Source organism: Pseudonaja textilis, chromosome 1 (assembly GCF_049901715.1).
Source record: "Pseudonaja textilis isolate UNSWEBS1 chromosome 1, rPseTex1.2, whole genome shotgun sequence".
In the NCBI taxonomy this organism is placed as follows: domain Eukaryota; kingdom Metazoa; phylum Chordata; class Lepidosauria; order Squamata; family Elapidae; genus Pseudonaja; species Pseudonaja textilis.
In genome coordinates, this window is record NC_141990.1 from 308,961,206 (window position 1) to 308,979,503 (window position 18,298).

General features: G+C 41.1%; 1 long non-coding RNA gene across 1 annotated transcript in view; it reads left to right on the top strand.

The window, feature by feature from the left end:
• LOC148128294 (uncharacterized) overlaps nucleotides 1-17,924 on the top strand; it is a 31,740-nt gene extending 13,816 nt beyond the window's left edge. The window contains exon 3 of the long non-coding RNA XR_015741546.1: nucleotides 16,069-17,924. This is a non-coding gene — a long non-coding RNA (uncharacterized LOC148128294). The remainder of the gene's footprint in view (nucleotides 1-16,068) is intronic.
• Nucleotides 17,925-18,298: the final 374 nt, after the last annotated feature.

The window sequence follows — 18,298 nt, forward strand, 5'->3', positions numbered from 1 at the left end:
CATCCAAATCAGGTTCCCTCCAATGTGCATGGTTATAAAAAGGGGAAGAGAAAATATCTGAATTCTTTTCAAAATGTGGTTTAAGAGGGCTGAGGGACTAAAAACTGGCCTAATCTAATAAACCATATTACATCTTGACAAGTTCTGCTTCGCATAGCATGCTAAGATAATAGTTGGGTTCCTGCAGAACCACAGCCTGGGCCTAGGTTTCATGTTGTTTGAAACCAGCCTGCACATCTTTCTTTCTAACCTTGGTTGAATGGGAAACTGTGGGATAAAGACCAATCCAAAGGAAGCTTTATAGAAGTGACATGATAGGGGCTCTTATGAGTCAGTCTGTCCATGCTTTTTTTTTTGCGGGGGGATAGCTTTATAGGGCTCGTTAAATTTCTTCTTCTTCTCATCCTCTCAAACCCTTTCCCCCTCTCCCCGCCCCCAGTGCCTTCATATTTCCAAAGGTTTTCGGAAATCCGATTACAAAGCTTTTTGTGTTTGCTATCTGGGAGAAGCATCTTGTTGTCCTTAGGACAAAACACCACATTCTGAGGGTTATATTTTCGCCAAATATTTCTGAGCACAGCGCAAGTGTAATGGTGCGCTACAAATAAGAAACAAATGTGCACGTATTTTGCAAAAAGAGAGCGGGGGAGAGCGGGTGGTGGAAGAAAGCAAGGCAGAAGGCTCTCCACTTGTGATTTTTAGGAGGGAGGGGGAGGAAGACACACACATCTGCCATTTCTCTGGGCTTTCCCCCCTCCTGGCTGAGATGCAGAAATGATCAATAGGGAAATGGTTCTGGACAGAGTACACACACCGTGTTCCTTCTTGCTCATCACGCCACCTTCCTGAGGAGATGGTCTGTGTTTGCTCCTCCATCTCCCTCCCAGCTCTGGCTCGGAGGCCTGTTTCCAATGACAGACTTGCCACGGGCGCTGCGACGGCCCCGCACAAAGACTTGCTCGAACTGGATTTTGTATTTACGAGAACGAGATGTTACTGGGCCTCTCCTCTCCCAGAAGTTTGGGAAAGAAGAACAGCTGGATTCTGGCACCTTCTGCTGTGACAAGGACTGTTTCAAACAAAGAGCTGGATCCGGGCAGAGAAGGGAGCACCGGGCTGCAAAATGCAAACCAGTTTTCAGTAAATGGACTTAGCAGCCCCAGCTGGGCTTATTTTAGAACCCGCCTTGGCAATGGGGGTTGGGGGGGTGGGGGTTAAAAAGAGAGTGATCTTCACATGAGGATTCTATTATTAATATGCTTTTTACTCAGACTCCTAAAATGGATGGAGCAGTGGTTCTTTTATGCTGCATAGAGGCTGTATTCTCTCAGGGCATGCTCTACACCCCGTGTGATGTCATGCAAGGCAGACATCTGGGCCTGTGGGGGATCCTCTTGAACATGTGTACGTTGTTGCTGTGTGGATGTGTGCACATTTATCTCCACCCCAGATTAAGAGAAATTTGATTTCAACATGAGAAAAAAATGCACAGTCTATATGGACAGACTGATGGTATTGCAAGTCTGTAATTCTGGGCAATACATCAGAGCGACGTCATAGAATGTTCAAATAATATCCTACTGTAATTGCTCTGTGTAAAAAAAAAAAGGAAGCCATAGAGGAATTAAGAAATCTTTGGGCTTTTAGAAGGGTGAATAATCTTTGATGGAGTTGTGTTTCCTGTTACTGGAAACAGGGTAGCAATGAAGCGGTGAGCAAATGGCAAGAACGAGAGAATTGAGAGAGTGGAGGAAGAAATTAGAAAGAAGTTCTCCTTTCAAGAAGCCCTGTAAAGATTCAAATCAGAAATATTCCTCCATCCATTCAGTTTTTGGAATGGAATATAATAGTTTAAGCTATTAGAAAGACCAAGTTCCCTAATCTTAGCTTTAAAAATGTATGGTAGGAGCTTCTGCAGCCTGCAAGATGCATTGTTACCCAGACAGAGGAGTGACAAAGTTGAGGAAGGCACTTCCGTTGCTGCTTTGCTCATTACACAGTTTCATGGCAAGAGATTTTTTTTTGGCGGGGCGGGGGGGTAAGGAACAAGGGACCGTCTAGAGGTAACATTTTTCTAATTCTTGGACTAGCTTCAGAATTTTGATTTTACTTAATGCTTTTCTGGGAAGCTCAGGAAATAATACTAAGCCAGTCCAAAAGGAATGCCTCTCTTTAGTCTTGTAAAATCTCCCCTGCTATGCAAGTACAGAATACAGAATAAAAGAGTGGAAAAGGATCTTGGAGGTATTCTACTCCAAACCCTACAGGAAACCTACACCAGCAGTGGCTAACCTTTTGGGGCTCCTGTGCCAAAAATTGTGCACTTGCTGGTGCTTGTGTACCAGCACCCAGAAGGCAATGCGTCCCCCGCCCGCTGAGCATGTGTGCACAATCCTCCTGCCCCCCGCCTCTCCCTCCCTCAACAGATTTAACAGATAGTCAGAGTTGGAAGGGATCTTGTAGGTCATCTAGTCCAACCCCCCGCCCAAGCGGGAGACCCTACACCATTTCTGACAAATGGCAGTCCAATCTCTTCTTGAAAGTCTCAAGTATTGAAGCTCCCACAACTTCCGAGGGCAACTTCTGTTCCATTGGTTGATTGTTCTCACTGTCAGAAAGTTTCTCCTTATTTTCAGGTTAAATCTCTCCTTGTTCAGTTTCCATCCCTTATTCCTTGTCTGGCCTACAGGCACTTTAGAAAATAGCTTGACCCCTTCCTCCCTGTGGCAGTCCCTCAAATATTGGAAGACTGCTATCATGTCTCCCCTGGTCCTTCCCTTCACTGGACTAGCCAAGCCCAGATCCTGTAACCGTTCTTCATATGCCTTAGTCTCCAGTCATCCTGGTTGCTCTCCTCTGTACCTTTTGTAGAGTCTCAACATCTTTTTTATAATGTGGTGAACAAAACTGGATACAGTACTCTAGGTGTGGCCTTACTAAGGCCTTATAAAGTGGTATTAGTACTTCCCTTGATCTTGATTGTATCCCTCTGCGCCTCACAGCTGATTTTCAGCTGGTTTGAGGCCTTTTTTGGCCTCCCAGAGGCTTGAAAAAAGCCTCTGCAGGCCGAATAGGACCATTTTGCCATTTCTGGTATTACACTTCCTGTAATACTGGAAGTGACGAAAAAGGCCTCAAACAAGCCAAAAATCATCTGGGAGGCACCACGCGCATGCGCAGTGAGGTAAGTTTGCCTGCGGCTCGCTTGCCAGCACAAATGGCTGTGGCACGTGTGCCATAGCTTCGCCATCACGGTCCTACACCATTTCAGACAAATAGTTGTCCAATCTCTTTTTAAAACCTTTCAGTGTTGGAGCATTCACAACTTCTGGAGGCAAGTTGTTCCACTGATTAATTGTTCTCATTATCAGGAAATTTTTCCTTATTCTAGGTTGGATTATCCTTTTCTCCCTATATTAAATTCTCTGGCTGTGTTTCATAAGGTGCTTTCCAAAATGGCCAATCAAATGAACAGAACTTGGGATATTCTGCATTAAGGACATGAAATCTCCTTCTGTACAGATACTTTAAATTTCGCCTCTTTATTGCATACTTTCAAAGCCATCTTCATCGTATTTGAAGTTTATTTTTAAGAAGCAACATTTCAAAAAGAACGGAATATTCTGTATAAATTATGCACATGTAATTTGAGAAATTCGAGTTCAGAAGAGAGGGGAGATAAGACGGAGGCAAACTTCACTCCCCTCCTGCCAAAGAGCTTTATTTGTCCCTCACCCCGCCTTGCAAAGGCATTAAATATCCCAACACATTCATACTGTTCCTTCCAAATCAGCATGAAAAGTATTTCAAAGCATATCGATTTCCAAGATATATTTATTTGGTCACCCCTCTCAATGTGCTGCCTGTTTGTTATTGTTCTGGCAATATTTGGCATGTTCTCCATTTTTGTTGTAAATAATCTGTGTTTAGTTTGCAAGGGGGAAAGTTATCCTCTATGACTCCGATGAAGCTTATCTCAGGTCAATTTCCCACGAGCAACTTATAGCATCTTTTAGAGCAAGGAAGTCCAACCTTGGAGACTTCAACATCCAGAATTTCCCAGCTAGCTCAGGAATCCTGGGAGTTGAACTGCTATAGTTGCCCACCTCTGCTTTAAAATTTTCTCACCTCATTCTGCCAATGCCCTGAAACTTGAATTATTGTGATGCATTTTTTCTTATAATATATGAATATGAATCAAGTTAAATTAAATCTTGCCTAGTTATAGACCAGCATAGCAGAACATATATTCTCATGATATGTTCCTCATAGAAGAATAGTAATTTTCAATTACAGTGACATATTGATTCTACACTTTGAATTATGTGATTTTGTGTTAAAATTCACAGTAAGTTTATTTCTCCCATATACCTCTGCTGTATTTGTTTCAAGAATATGCAACCTAGGACGCCTGTTTTGATGTACTAGAGTTGAAAAGAGACAAAGAATATGCAGACTCCTGTAAAGCAAAGGTAAAAGTTAAAGGTTTCCCTGAGTTTATCACTAATATTTAAAGCTGTCATGCTTTTATCTTGCTATTTTAATGAATATATTGTTAAAGTGTTCATTGTATTTTTATCTTTAGCCTTCTTTATCTGTGTTTAAAATAAAAGTCCGCTAAAGCAAGGTGGGACGAGGTGGCTCAGTGGCTAAGACACTGATCAGAAAGGTCGGCAGTTTGGCAGTTCGAATCCCTAGCACTGCGCAACAGAGTGAGCTCCTGTTGCTTGTCCCAGCTTCTGCCAACCTAGCAGTTCAAAAGCACATTAAAAATGCAAGTAGAAAAATAGGAACCACCTTGGTGAGAAGGTAACAGTGTTCCATGTGCCTTTGGCATTTAGTCATGCCAGCCAAATGACCACGGAGACATCTTCGGACAGTGCTGGCTCTTTGGCTTTGTAATGGAGATGAGCACCTCCCCCTAGAGCCGGAAACAACTAGTATGTGCGAGGGGAACCTTTACCTTTATCTTAGAGCAAGGTGGAAGAGCCAGTTTGGTGTAGTGGTAAAGACATCAGGCTAGAAACTGGGAGACTGTGAGTTCTAGTCATGCCTTAGACCCCAAGCCATCTTTGGGACCTTGAATCTTCACTGTACGTCAGCCTTAGGAATAAGAAGACAATAACAAATCATTTCCAAAAAGATTTGCCAGGAAAACTGCAGGACCTTGCCCAGGTAGTCATCAGGAGTCAAAACTGACTTGAAGGCACCAAAATATAAAAATCAGGAGTCTCATGCAGCTTCAGCCTAATTTGAAAACCCCAAAGCAAAACTCCACTGCTGATTGGGAGGGAACCTAGGAGGGTGTCAGAAAAAAACAGAAAAAACAGGGATATCAGAGAGAATGAATATTCCTATACATTTTTTGCTCTGTGGCTGCCCCACTTTTTGCTTTGCACTTTTACCTGTGCATTATGCCACCCTCAACAGATTACCCGAACAGAAAAAGAAAATGTTCGCAGGGCATCTCTAAGTGGCAGAATGATGAAGATGCTGATGTGCATTTACACCTTTTTCCTGGCGTGGCCCTGATCTCTATCTTCTTTGGATTCAATTTATAATGGGGATCCTTGATTTTTAAAGGAGCACAATGTTTTTTAATCACAGAATATGTATATATTGCAATTTTAAACCTGTAGGACCAAAGTAGAGGAAGAAGCACACAGGTAAATGATGATGGGGGGACACAGTCCAGCAGCATAACTGAAGAGCTCCATCTTGAAAAAAAAAAGGCTGTTGTCAGCATTTAACCATCAAAACAACTGGGTCCCTCCACTAAGAAGATTTAGCCACTGATTCTCAGCTGCAACACACCCAGGGACCCAGGTGGTTGCAATGCACCTGCTTGCAACTCAGATCCTTGTTGAACAATCTTTTTCCACCTGCCGAAAGAGAGCGAGTGGGAATAGCATACCATATCAGCCACAAATGCTTCTGTGCAAGTTCTTCAGTGTGCTAACCACTGCAAAGCGTTTTCCTGTCTCCACCTGCTGGCTAGCCAGAATATTACATGCACTGTCTGAGCTCAAAAGCCAATCCACTTTGGGCCATGAAATTCTTCAAACGAGGCATCCCTGCCAAAATTCTTGTTATTCTTATTGTTGTTTCTTTTAAAAAGTTTCTATTATTACAGAAGAATTTCTGGGGGATTCAAAAGCAAGTTCACTTCTGGCTTTTTTCCCCCAAGCAGTTTATACAAGTAAAAGGCTTAATCTGATTCGAGAGTTGCATTTATGGATTTTTTTTCATAACATAATGACTTTTATTTTGGGGATAGGGTCTTCTTAAATTATCAGTTATCTGGAAAAATCTTCGTGGCATAGGGCCAGGCCCTCTTGAGGAACTGCTTACCTTCAATCATTTCTGCCTGCTTGTTACATTTGGTACATAATGCAGATATGAAAATTGCCTGCCTGTATTTGATCATACAAGATGGGCATTCGTCAACCTGAAAAGCAAATCCTGAACTAGGAGGAGGAGGAGGAGGAGGAGGAGGAGGAGGAGGAGGAGATGATGATGATGATACATTTGGACACTTTGTGTTCCTGGTCCCCTCAACTGAACACTATCATCTTAAGAGGCCAAGGAAGTGCATTTTTGCAGTTATAGTCCCTGTCCCTGTTTATAACAGCATCCTCCCAGGAATACATCTGGGAGTCCCTCTGTTAGATTGCTGGAAGACTCTAAAGACCTGCCTCTCTTCCCAGGACTGGGGTTAATCTCTTTCTGGAGCTGCCATTATGTTTTTGATAGTTATGACTGATTTTTATCCATGCTATTGTATCGTACTGCTATGTTTATCATTGTTTTAATTATATATTTGGAAATGTTGTGAGCCATCCAGAGATTATGTAAATAATTGCCCTGTTGCTGGTTCCTAAGCTAGCCCAAGTTAGAAGGGTTTGCTTCTTTTAGTATCTAACTAAAAGTCGGGCTTGCTTGAGCTAAAAGCCTGCATCATCTCAGCCTCCGCAGTGAATTAATGGACTTCACCACCTGGCCCTCATCATCTGCCAAACAGCCTTTCTCGGATGGTGTTGCAATATCAGGGTTGGAAATGAGCTCTGCACGCTTTCCCAGTGAACGGTGCCCTGGGATGTTTTCACAATTGTAGGTCCTGAACTTGTAGCATGTGGGCATTGCACAATGCCTAGCATCTGCACGGTTTTATTTTCCAGCTGGCAAAATCCTCTGCAAAGCAGGCCCAGAAGATTATTGTAGATTCCTCCAGAAATGGTTAGCAAAATGCTCTTGGCTACCTCAGCAATTTGATCCTAGACCTAACAAGAAATTGGTCTAAGCTGTTAATATTTCTGCCTCGCTGAATTAGCCAAAATCACCCCTGGAGGCTGAGCTGTTCAGCTGTTGTTGTTCTGGTCAGGATTTCTTAACACCGGATAAATGGAAGATGATTGTCCCCCCTATCGGCTAGAATGGGGAAAGAGTACATGCAATTCTAGTCTGTGTTATTTTGGTATATGGCAAAAATGCAATGCTTTTAATTTCAGATTGCAATCCTTTCTTTTGGATGAGCTGAGTTTGCAGGGAAATACAACATATTACGCTTACTGCAAATTAGGTCTGAATTCTTCATTGCACTAGTAATTTGTACTCTCATTAGTATTATTATTAGAAAGGAATACTGCAGTGCAAAGGCACTGCAGCTGTTGTGGTACAGTGGTTAGAATGCAGGCTAATTGTAGGCTAATTCACTGCTCACTGATAGCAGTTCAATCCTCACTGGCTCAAGGTTGACTAAGCCTTCCAAGGTCTGTAAAATGAGGGCCCAGATTGTTGGGGGCAACATGCTGACTCTGTCAACTGCTTAGTGAGGGCTGTAAAGCAGCATGAAGCAGTACATAAGTCGAAGTGCTATTGCTACTTTTAAGACCTAGAATTACCACATGACCAAGTTGTGATGAGAGTCTGTAGCAAGGCTGGGGAAATAATGAAGCCAATTTGGTGTAGTGGTGAAAGTGCTGGTCTAGAGACTGGGAGTTCTAATCCTACTTTAAGCATGAAAGCTGGCTGGCTGACTTTGGGCCACTCCCCTCCATCTTAGCCCAACCAACATCACAGAGTTGTTGGTGTGCAGAAAGAGGAGGAGGAGGAAGGAGTTGTATGTATTACTTATAAAGTGATATAGGTGAGATTAAAAAATCTAATAAGTGAGGGGGTCATCAACAATAAAAGACAGAAGGTGAGTCTGAGGGTAGCTATTTTGTAAGTAGAACGCAGTCCTTGTGGAAAGAAACCTTGGAAAAAAAGCATTTCAGATCATTTCAAGAGATTCTCCCCAACTAAACTAGCTGTAAATGAAAGTTGGAAATTCCTTTTGGAGTCTCCAAGATTCTGTATTTACTCATTAGACTATCTGTGTCATTCTTGCTTCCTTAATCTTGTCCAGTTGAGTATCTTACTTATTTATTTTAAACTTTTATTTGGTCACCTATCTTATACCAAACACTGGGTGCCTCACAATTTAAGGATAAAAGCTATACAAACAGAAAAATAGCAGGGATTGACAGTTGCCTAATATGAACCATTAGATACAATGTCTGTAGAGATTCTCAGTCATCCAGGTCATGGTTGCCCCAAAGGTGCTTCTTAAAAACTTCCAGTGTTGGAGCATTCACAACTTCTGGAGGCAAGTTGTTCCACTGATTAATTGTTCTGTCAGGAAATTTGAGGGGATCCTACAAAAATGAGGGAGTTAATCTATTTTCCAAAGCACCAAAAGGCACAACAAGAAACAATGGATGGAAACTAACCAAAGAGAAAAGCAACCTAGGACTAAGGAGAAATTTCCTAAAGGTGAGTCCAATCAACCAATGAAATAGCTTATCTTCAGAAGTTGTGTGTGCCCCATCACTAGAGGGTTTCAAAAAGAGTGACGGAAGTACACTCTAAAAGGACAGTGTCAGGAGTCACTAAAACAATGCAGAAACCTTAAAATAGCCATTCCCCCTTTTTAAAAAAAGTCAACCCAAAGCAAACGCAGCAGCTGAGAAGCAGCTGAGAGGGGAACTAAGAGCAGCTGCTCATGCTAATTGAAAGCCTGGGCATGCTGCCAAAAGCCATTAACCCTTCCAACTCTATTATTCTGTGTTCTTTATGTTGTAAATTGCATGCTTCACAGCAGAAACAATACAGCTGGCTGGACCACACATGCATTAAATTCATGGCCTGTATGATCAAGCTGCATCATTGTCCACTTCTGTATCTTTTCCCCCAGGAAGAAACAAGAAGTAGCCAACACTGCAGCAGCTATAAGAGGTCTTAGGGAACTCCAGGGAGTATCATCTGATCACAGAAGTGTTACTTAATACTCTTTATAATGAAAATGTTTGTAATTTTGTCCCTCTTGATGAAGGGAAGAGGTTAATCCAATCCCTAGATGGATGATTGATGGATTTCCCTGCCCTAATCCTGTCAGTTTCTGTTGTTTATTGAGTTGATTCAGCATGTATCAGCTGCATTCCAGCTGTAACTGTTAAGTGGTTCTTGGCTGTCTGCTATTAACTGAAGGGAGAGAGAGAGAGAGAGAGAGAGAGAGAGAGAGAGAGAGAGAGAGAGAGAGAGAGCATAAGCAATTAACTAATGGTTCTGCTATTTCTGAGTCTGGATGTTTTTTCCGGAATTGTTGCATTCTTTTCAGATATCCTTATTAAGTTCCATTTGTAATATCTACAATGTATGTATACATGTACACAATACAAGACACACACACAAATGCACAAGGAGTTTATCATGCCTAATACTAGTAGTTCTCATTTAGCAACTGAGAGAGATACTGTGAAGGTCACAAATTGTGAGCAAATTACCTTTTTCCTCATAGTTATAACTTTGAATGGTGACTGCCCAAGTCAGTGGCTAAATGAGATATATCTGTACTCCTGTCCCTTTTTCCTTCTCCACAACATCAACCCTAGAAGGTGAGTTGAGCTGAGAGAAACTGACTGACCAAAGGTCACTCTCTCCCAGTTTCTGGAACACAGAGTCTCTCTGTTTCGAGGCTAGCGACCTTACCCACCACATCAAAGTTCCCCAACCTTTTTGGCTTTGCAGACTGATGGGGGAGGGAGGGGGAAGAGAGGGGTAGTTCTTTGCATGTGGCAGGCAAGCACACAAATGCACACTACTCACATGAGTAGGGGCTGTTACACTCATTCACCCTCCATTTCCATGGCCTGGTTCTGAAAGGCTCAAGACCCAGTAGTGGGCTGCAGCCCAGGGATGGCGACCCTGCATACACCAAACTTCGTGAGATGGAGGAGGTGTAGATAACTTTTTAAAGTTGATTGTGACACTATAAACATAATGCAGTTTAATGTATCTCTCACCCCCAATGGAGACATAGCATGGAGTAAAGCCAAACAGAGTTGGGGGGGAATAACTAGGACACAACAGAGTATGGAGACTTGTTCTGAAGAGTTAAGATGGCTGAAGTCGGTAAACAGTTGTTTTGAACTGAAGCCATGAAACATGGGTATGGGGGAAGCAGTGAGTGGGATGGACCAAGCTCAATATGCAGACCTGTCCTTCAGCACAGTGCAAAATTGCCCGAAGTTTCAGAAAGGCATTTCAATGTCAGGAAAGAATGTCTTAATGATAAGATGAATTTGATACAGTAATCAATTGCCTAGGAAAATGGTGGATTTCCCTCCCAGGATATCTTCAAGTTGGGGATGTATTCACAGGTTGGTCAATTTAGCTTCCAACTTTGTGAATGAGGCTGGGCTAGATGACATGCATGCTGCCTTCAATTATACACAAACATTTAACTGTCTGCTATGAATTGTGAGGAGGAGGAGGAGGAGGAGGAGGAGGAGGAGGAGGAGGAGGAGGACTATTCGGCGAGGGTGTGGGTTGTCATTGGTCAACCTGGAATCTTTGGCATACAAAGATATATTTGACCAGTGATGTTCAATGTTACAGGACTGCTGAGCATGACCAATTCTTATTGGAGCTTTTGGAAAATTCTGCTTCATTTTCATTTTTATTTTGCGGGGATGTGTGGTATTTCTGCAAACCTTAAGATTTCCTGGAAATTTCTTCCTCCTTTTTTTGTTTCCATTGTGTTGGTATCATTATCATAACAAGCACAAGTGTTCATGTTTAAACAAAACGATAAAGTAATCTCTTGATTTATCAAACCTTGATTTAGCAGACTTTGATTTTAAAAGACAAAACATCCTGGATCTGAATTTTGTTTTGACAATAACAGACTTTGCCCCAAATGAGCCGCAAAATTGACTGCTTCCTCCCAAATGGTTAACTATAAAAATTTGTCTGATGAACAAGGATGTCTGGCAGCTCAGAAAGATCACATTTGCCATTTAGAAGAAAATCAGCTTCACACTCTCTCCATCAATCCGCTAAATCAAGGGTTTATTGTAATGATGGAATTTCTATGCAGTGAACTCCATGTAGATAGAATAAGTGTCCAATGTTAGTGATAAATCTAACCTTTCCCACATTCCCCTGCATTTGGAAAGTTCTTTGCAGAGGCATGAATTTAACTGCCTCTTTGACATCAAGAACTGTACAGATTTTCGATATTATATATTCTGATGGCAGCAAGATTGCTTCATGCACAAAATTGGAAGGACGCTTTGATTCCCACGATGGACGAATGGCTGCAAAAATGGATGGAGTGAGCAGAGATGGCTAAATTGACTGCTTTGGTTAAAGAAAGAAAAAACACACACACAATTTACTTTTGTTTCTACTTGGAAACTGCTTCTGGACTTTGTCCTTCAAGTAGAAAAAAAAATGAAACTTTTATTTTGGTTTTTACAGATTGGATATGTTTGTTGTTATAGAAATGGCTAGTGTCTACTATTATGTAAAAGTAAAAAGTGGAAGTTTTGTTGCTATTATCTTATTCTACTGCCCCAAAGGGAGTTGGAAGCCAATGAATGACTATTCTTTCTTTTATTCCCTTTTCCCTACACTTTTCCAGTGGTGGGGCTGGTGGGGGTTTGGACTAGTTATAGTGAACTGGTAGTTCTGACAATTAGCTGGCCCTGCCCACCCGCACCCACCCTATCCTGTCTTATATTTCCATCTTTCTCAGCTCAGCTGATACATGCGGCATGGTAGATTTTGCATGCCTCAGCTGTTCAACTTACCGGGGCTGACCTATAGAGATTCAAATTGGTGTTTTTTGAATGCTGTGCACGCTCTCACAGAACCGTTTGTTAAATCGGTTGCAGCCCACCACTGCACTTTTCCCTTCCTTCTCCCTCCCTTATTTTCCTACAGTACTTTTGTATTTTATATTATAAATTAATTTAATAATAATAAAAAAGAATGGTATAGATTTTGAATCTAGGCAGTGCTTACAAACTACATAGACAGTACGTTCTTTGGCATTCATGAGGTCCTTTTACATTTATCCAGCTTTCTTGCATAAGCTGACAATGGTTTCTAACTATTGTTTTGCTGTTTTCATCACATTGTTATTAACCTTCTGTCCCATGTTAACATTCCAACACTGTGGTTAGATCTCTGGTATGACATGGTATTGCTCTACAAGAAATACTGCTAAGAGTTCATCTTGTTTTAATTGAAGAAAACTATAAAACCGAGTAGTCTGATTAATACATAAAAACAATTCTGTGTTTGCACTGAAAACAGCCAGAGTTCCCACTGTGTTGGGAGGAATCCTCTTAGCTTCTCTACGGCTGGGCTGAACATTTGTAGGTTTGGAGATAGCATGGAACTGAGCGTTCCATGAGTGCTTTATTGCTAGGGAAATAGTAGTTTCTGGGAAGGGGAACTATCTTTTGTGCTGTGTTAACCACATGGTTCCTTTTCATGCCCTGTGGTGCCCGATTCTCTTGGCTGGAACTATCTTTTCTTTCTCCTTCTTGGATTCATCACATGGATGATCACAGCTAATCAAGAATCTTTTTTTTATTTTTTATATAAAGCTTTTATTTTTTACAACAAACATACAAACAAGACATAAAAACATAAAACCATCTTTCAATTATATACATACAGTGTATCAGTTGGTTACAATCTTTTGTACTATCCTTTTTTTTGTCATTACTCACAAGTTGTATAAATTCTCACCTTATCAATCTAACATGTGTTTATGTATTATCAATCATTAATCATTCATTTGACTAAACTATTTTTCCATCATTCTATGTGAGATATTCTAAATTTCATTATAATTTAATCTTATACATTCATCCAATGGTTATATATTTTATAATGTATTCTGTATCAATCTATTAACTTTTTATTGTAAAGCTTCCTAATCTATATCTTTACCATGTCTTTTTATCTAACCATTGATAAAATAAATCCCATATCATATAAAATTGTTTATCTTCTTGTTCTCTAATTTCAAATGTCAATTTACTCATTTCAGCACAGTCCATGATTTTCTTAATAATTTCCTCCTGCATAGGTATTTTTTTCATTTTTCCAATTCTTAGCAAAACAGCCAATCAAGAATCTTGTAGGACAGTGGTGGCTAACCTTTTTCAGCTCCCGTGCCGAAACTTTTGTGTACCAGCACCTAGAAGGCAATGCACACTGGGGCCCCCATACCCCTGCGCATGCATAGGTGACTCCCTGTGTGCCAGGCATCTCTGTGCATGTATGCATTATTCTCCCTGTTCCCCACACATCTCTGCACATGCACGCGCATCTTCCATGCATCCCTGCCCCCCACGCATGCGCTCCAGATACCCGACAATTAGCTGGCGGGCGGCGCGCACACATGTACAGTGGGACTCTTCTGGGTGATTTCTCACATGCTGTCAGAAGTGGCTCTGTATGCCACTTCCGGCACGCATGCCATAGGTTCGCCATCATGGTTGTAAGGAATAATCTGACATAGCACAAGCATTATGAAGTGAGGCTGGCAGATGAGAAAGAAAAGCAAAACCCGCAAAAATAAATGATGAAAGATGGTTGTGCATGCCTTCAGAAAAGGTGCTTCAAAATTTTGTAGGATTTGCATGTGCAAAGCACCAATTTTTCAGGGCTACTAGATCTGGCCTGTAAAAATCCAGATGGCAATACAGCAGGTGACAGCAAAAGTTAAGAGTTTTCAGTATTATTTTGCTGCCATCTAACTAATTATCCAGATTTCCGAAGCCCCAATCTGTAGTTGTATCTTTTGTTACAATAGCCACACGGTTTCCTAATTTGCATGGATACTTTGCTTCCAGGTTTTGAATGGTTAAAATTTAGAACCATTAAAACTTTAAAGCTCATGCGACCCCTTCCGAAGATGCTTCCAGCTGCAGCTCTGGAGGCAGTTTCAGAAGCAGCTCTGACAGTTTGGAAAAATATATGGCTGCTTGGTGAGCATCACAAAGCCCTTCTTTCAAAGCCTCACAGACCTGTGAGTTTTAGCTCATAAGGTCATAAGACTGTCTAATCCATTAGTGTCATAACTTATTAAAAGAAGAAGTGACTTGGGTGCAGAATTATCTACTTTCGGTTGCTGGCATCTCCAGGTAGGAATGGCAAATGCTGTTAGCTGAAATGTTGAAAAGGTACACAGACAAGTACACAGACTCAATATTGAGGAGTTTCCTATACTCTATCACAGAAGAAATGGGGTCATAGAAAAAAGATTGGAGGTCCGATCAGAGGTGGGGCTGGAGTGTGTGTGTGTGTGTGTGTGTGTGTGTGTGTGTGTGTGTGTATACATACTGTGGAATCTCGGGTCACGAACGCTTCTGACCACGACCAAATCAGGTGACGAGCAAAAATTTCAGAATTTTTTTGCATTTGGTCATGAACACCTCCTTGGGTGAACACCTCCTTGGGCGATCAAAAACAGCCCCTTCCACACCATTTTTTTTTGTCTGTGCATGTGCAGTCAGTCTTGCTTCTGGTCACGACCAAACTGAGCTGCAACCAAAGTCCTGGAATCGATTACAGTCGTGACCGGAGGTTCCACTGTATATTGTATGCAGGTATTGTATGTGTGAGTATATATGTATATATATACACACACACACACACATAGATATGAAAGTACCTTCTTTGTTACCACCTTGGTTAACTATAGTTGTATTGCTGAAAAGGTTGGGAAGAAAATGTGGAAATAATTTCTACGTAAGCAGAAGTACAATGCAGAAGGGGAAAAACTCTGAAAGCTGATCTGCTATTCAGTCTGTTATCCAGATTTTTTTTTTCCCCAGTCATGGGTGGGTAATTCCAAGCTGGCCTCCTTCCATCTCTCTTTGTAGGTCTTATAATAATGACTTGGACTCGGACCTTGAAAGAGAAAGATTGCTTGGTCTTCAGATAGAGCATCTGGGGGTAGAGGAACAAAAGAAAATCAATAATGTTTACAATGCTTGTGCAAAACGTATATTAAGGGTGGGATATGTTCACACGTACAGGGACACCGCTTTGACTTTTTGAATTCCTGTACGAATACTCCTAGAATTTAGAATCAAATAAGAGCTGGAAGGGACCTTGGAGGTCTTCTAGTCCAGCCCGCTACTCAAGCAGGAGAACCTATACTATTTCAGACAAGTGGCTGTCTAGTCTCTTTTTAAAAACCTCCAGTGATGGAGCACCCACAATTTCTGGAGGGAAGCTGTTCCACTGGTTAATTATCTTCACTGTTAGGAAGTTTCTCCTTAATTCCAGGTTGCTTCCCTCTTTCATTGATTTCCAACCATTGATTTCCTGCTCTTTGGTGCTTTGTAGAATAAGTTGACACACACACACCCCTTTTCTTTGTGGCAGCCTCTCAAATACTGGAATTCTGCTATCATGTCACCCAGAGGTGGTATTCAGCAGGTTCTGACCAGTTCTGGAGAACCTGTAGCGGAAATTTTGAGTAGTTCAGAGAACCGGCAAATGCCACCTCTGACTGGAGATTTTACAGTATTCTTCCCCTGCCACACCCACCAAGCCACACCCACAGAACAGGTAGTAAAAATACTTGAATCCCACCACTGATGTCACATCTATTTCTTCTTTTCTTTATAGACTAGCCAAACCCAAGACCTGCAGCTGTTTTTTGTATGTTTTAGAATCCAGGTCTTTGATCCTCTTACTTGCTCTTCTTTTTCCAAGGTCTCAACATCTTTACAAAAGGAAAGAAAGCATCGGAATACAGGGCCTTGAAGCTGCCACCTCCACTGTATGAAATTCTCAAATTCTGAAAGTCTTCTCTGCCATGTGGGAGATGAGCTTTGTTTCAGCAAGAAGTTTAGATATCTAGAATCACAATATGCTATCCCACAGGGGAGGCACAGATCTGAATTGGGACAATTTTCAACAGAAACTTACCTAGATGGCATAATTTAATTTGACTTTAAGAAGCGGACGCATACAGATAGCAGTTACCTGTCAACCAGTCAGCTACTATAATCTATCATTGTTTAATTCCTTGTCCATTCTAATAGTTGATTGGTTGAAATAACCTGTAAATATTTTTATTCTAAGTCCGTTCATTTGCTAAATACTGTGATGTATCCCTTTCTTTTGTCATGACTGTGCCCAAACTCTAGAACTATCTTGATCTGAATGAAAGCTATGAGAAATACCAGAATCATGCCTTCTCCTCAATAGCCCACTTTCACTGTTCCTCCTGGACACTAACACTGTTAGTTTTGGAACATTTTAAAATGAGAAGGGGAACAGAACTGATTTAAATAACTAATACCCATCTCTTTTACCCCTTTAAGGAAATTTTAAAATGCTTCTTTATTGAAGACAGTATTTGTTTGATATTAGTATGCTCCGTTTTAAACTAAAACAATATATCTATCTCATTGTTATTTTATTTCTTATTTTAATCATTTCCATATTCCATTTATTGTTTATATATGACACACTTGATTCACTTTCACAGCTAAAGATACAACCTTCAACTTTTCAAAAAATTTGGCCACAAAAGTTTTTGAAATTCTTTAACTGAGATGAACATCCCAGTATCCCTACTGGTTCAGACCACAACTAGGATTATGTGATAAAATGAATCCTGTGTAACACAATGTGTTTTTTTTCTTCTTCAGTAAAAGTATGTCTGATGATCAGAGACTGCCTGGATATGTCTAGGTTTCTTGGCAAGATTTCTGTAGGGGCTTGCTAACACCTCCTTTCTAGGGCTGAGAGAAAGTGACTGGCCCAAGGTCACCCAGCTAGCTTTGTGCCCAAGACAGGACTAGCACTCACGTTTTCCTGATTTCTAAAGTGATACCTTAATCTCTACATCAAACTATCAAACTGGCTCTTAATGTAATGAAAATGTAGGCCTGCCTGCCTGCCTGTCTGCCTGCCTGCTTCCTCTCTCTCTCTCTCTCTCTCTCTCTAGGTACCAATCTCTTATGTCATCTATTTCTATTTAACCTTAAATACATATATATTTTGCTTAGAAAAATGCCTTCTCGGAGAGAAGGATTCTGTCCTTTCTGCCTGACAAACTAGATGATGTGTGTGAAGGATTTTTTTTCACCTACACATATTCTGCATTGTTAAGTCCTACCTGAAGTTAGAAATAATATGCACTTACAGAGAAACATTTTAATTGCACAGGGGGTTTTTCCGAAGATATTTCTTTATTACATTGATTTACTGTCCATCTCACTGTCACATATGTGATATGTCAGAATTCAATCCCCATTAAGTGTAGCAAGGATATTTTAGTCAAACACCCCCGGCCAACTAACTTTCAGGAGACCTACTGTAGATCTGGGTAGGATGTGCAACCTGAGAGTAACATGTGGCTTTAGTTTGTCATTGTTATATCCAGACTCCAAACATTCCCCCCCCCCCGCCAAAGGACTAGACTTGACCAGTTCCAATTTCATCAAAAATTAAGTCGATCAAGTTCCATTAATATAATTATTTCACCTGACTTTAATCATTTCTCCCTTCTGTGATATTAAATAATACAAGTCAGAGGCAGCTATTAAACAAATCCAAGCAGATACACATTCGTCTTAGTGGATTAAATTGTATGTTCCTACTTTAGATGGCAGGCTGGTGGCTTTTCCTAGGGGAGCTGTGCGTGTGCTTGTATGTATGCAAGTTTGTGAAGTGCTGAAAGCAAATATTAGGCACTGGAGAGATATAAAAACACCAGCCACACAACAGCAGTAGGATGAAAGACCTTGCGTTCTTGGGCGTCTCTTTTCTGTCTGAGAGCGCTGGTGAGATTATAACATCAGCAAGCAGAGAATGCCATGACAGTTCCATTTGCTGTCCAGAGCACACAAATCCAGAGTCAATTAGGTCTTCCTTTCTCTCGCTGCCCACCTCCATGTTTCCCCTCCCCTTCCCACCCCCAATTAAATGAAAA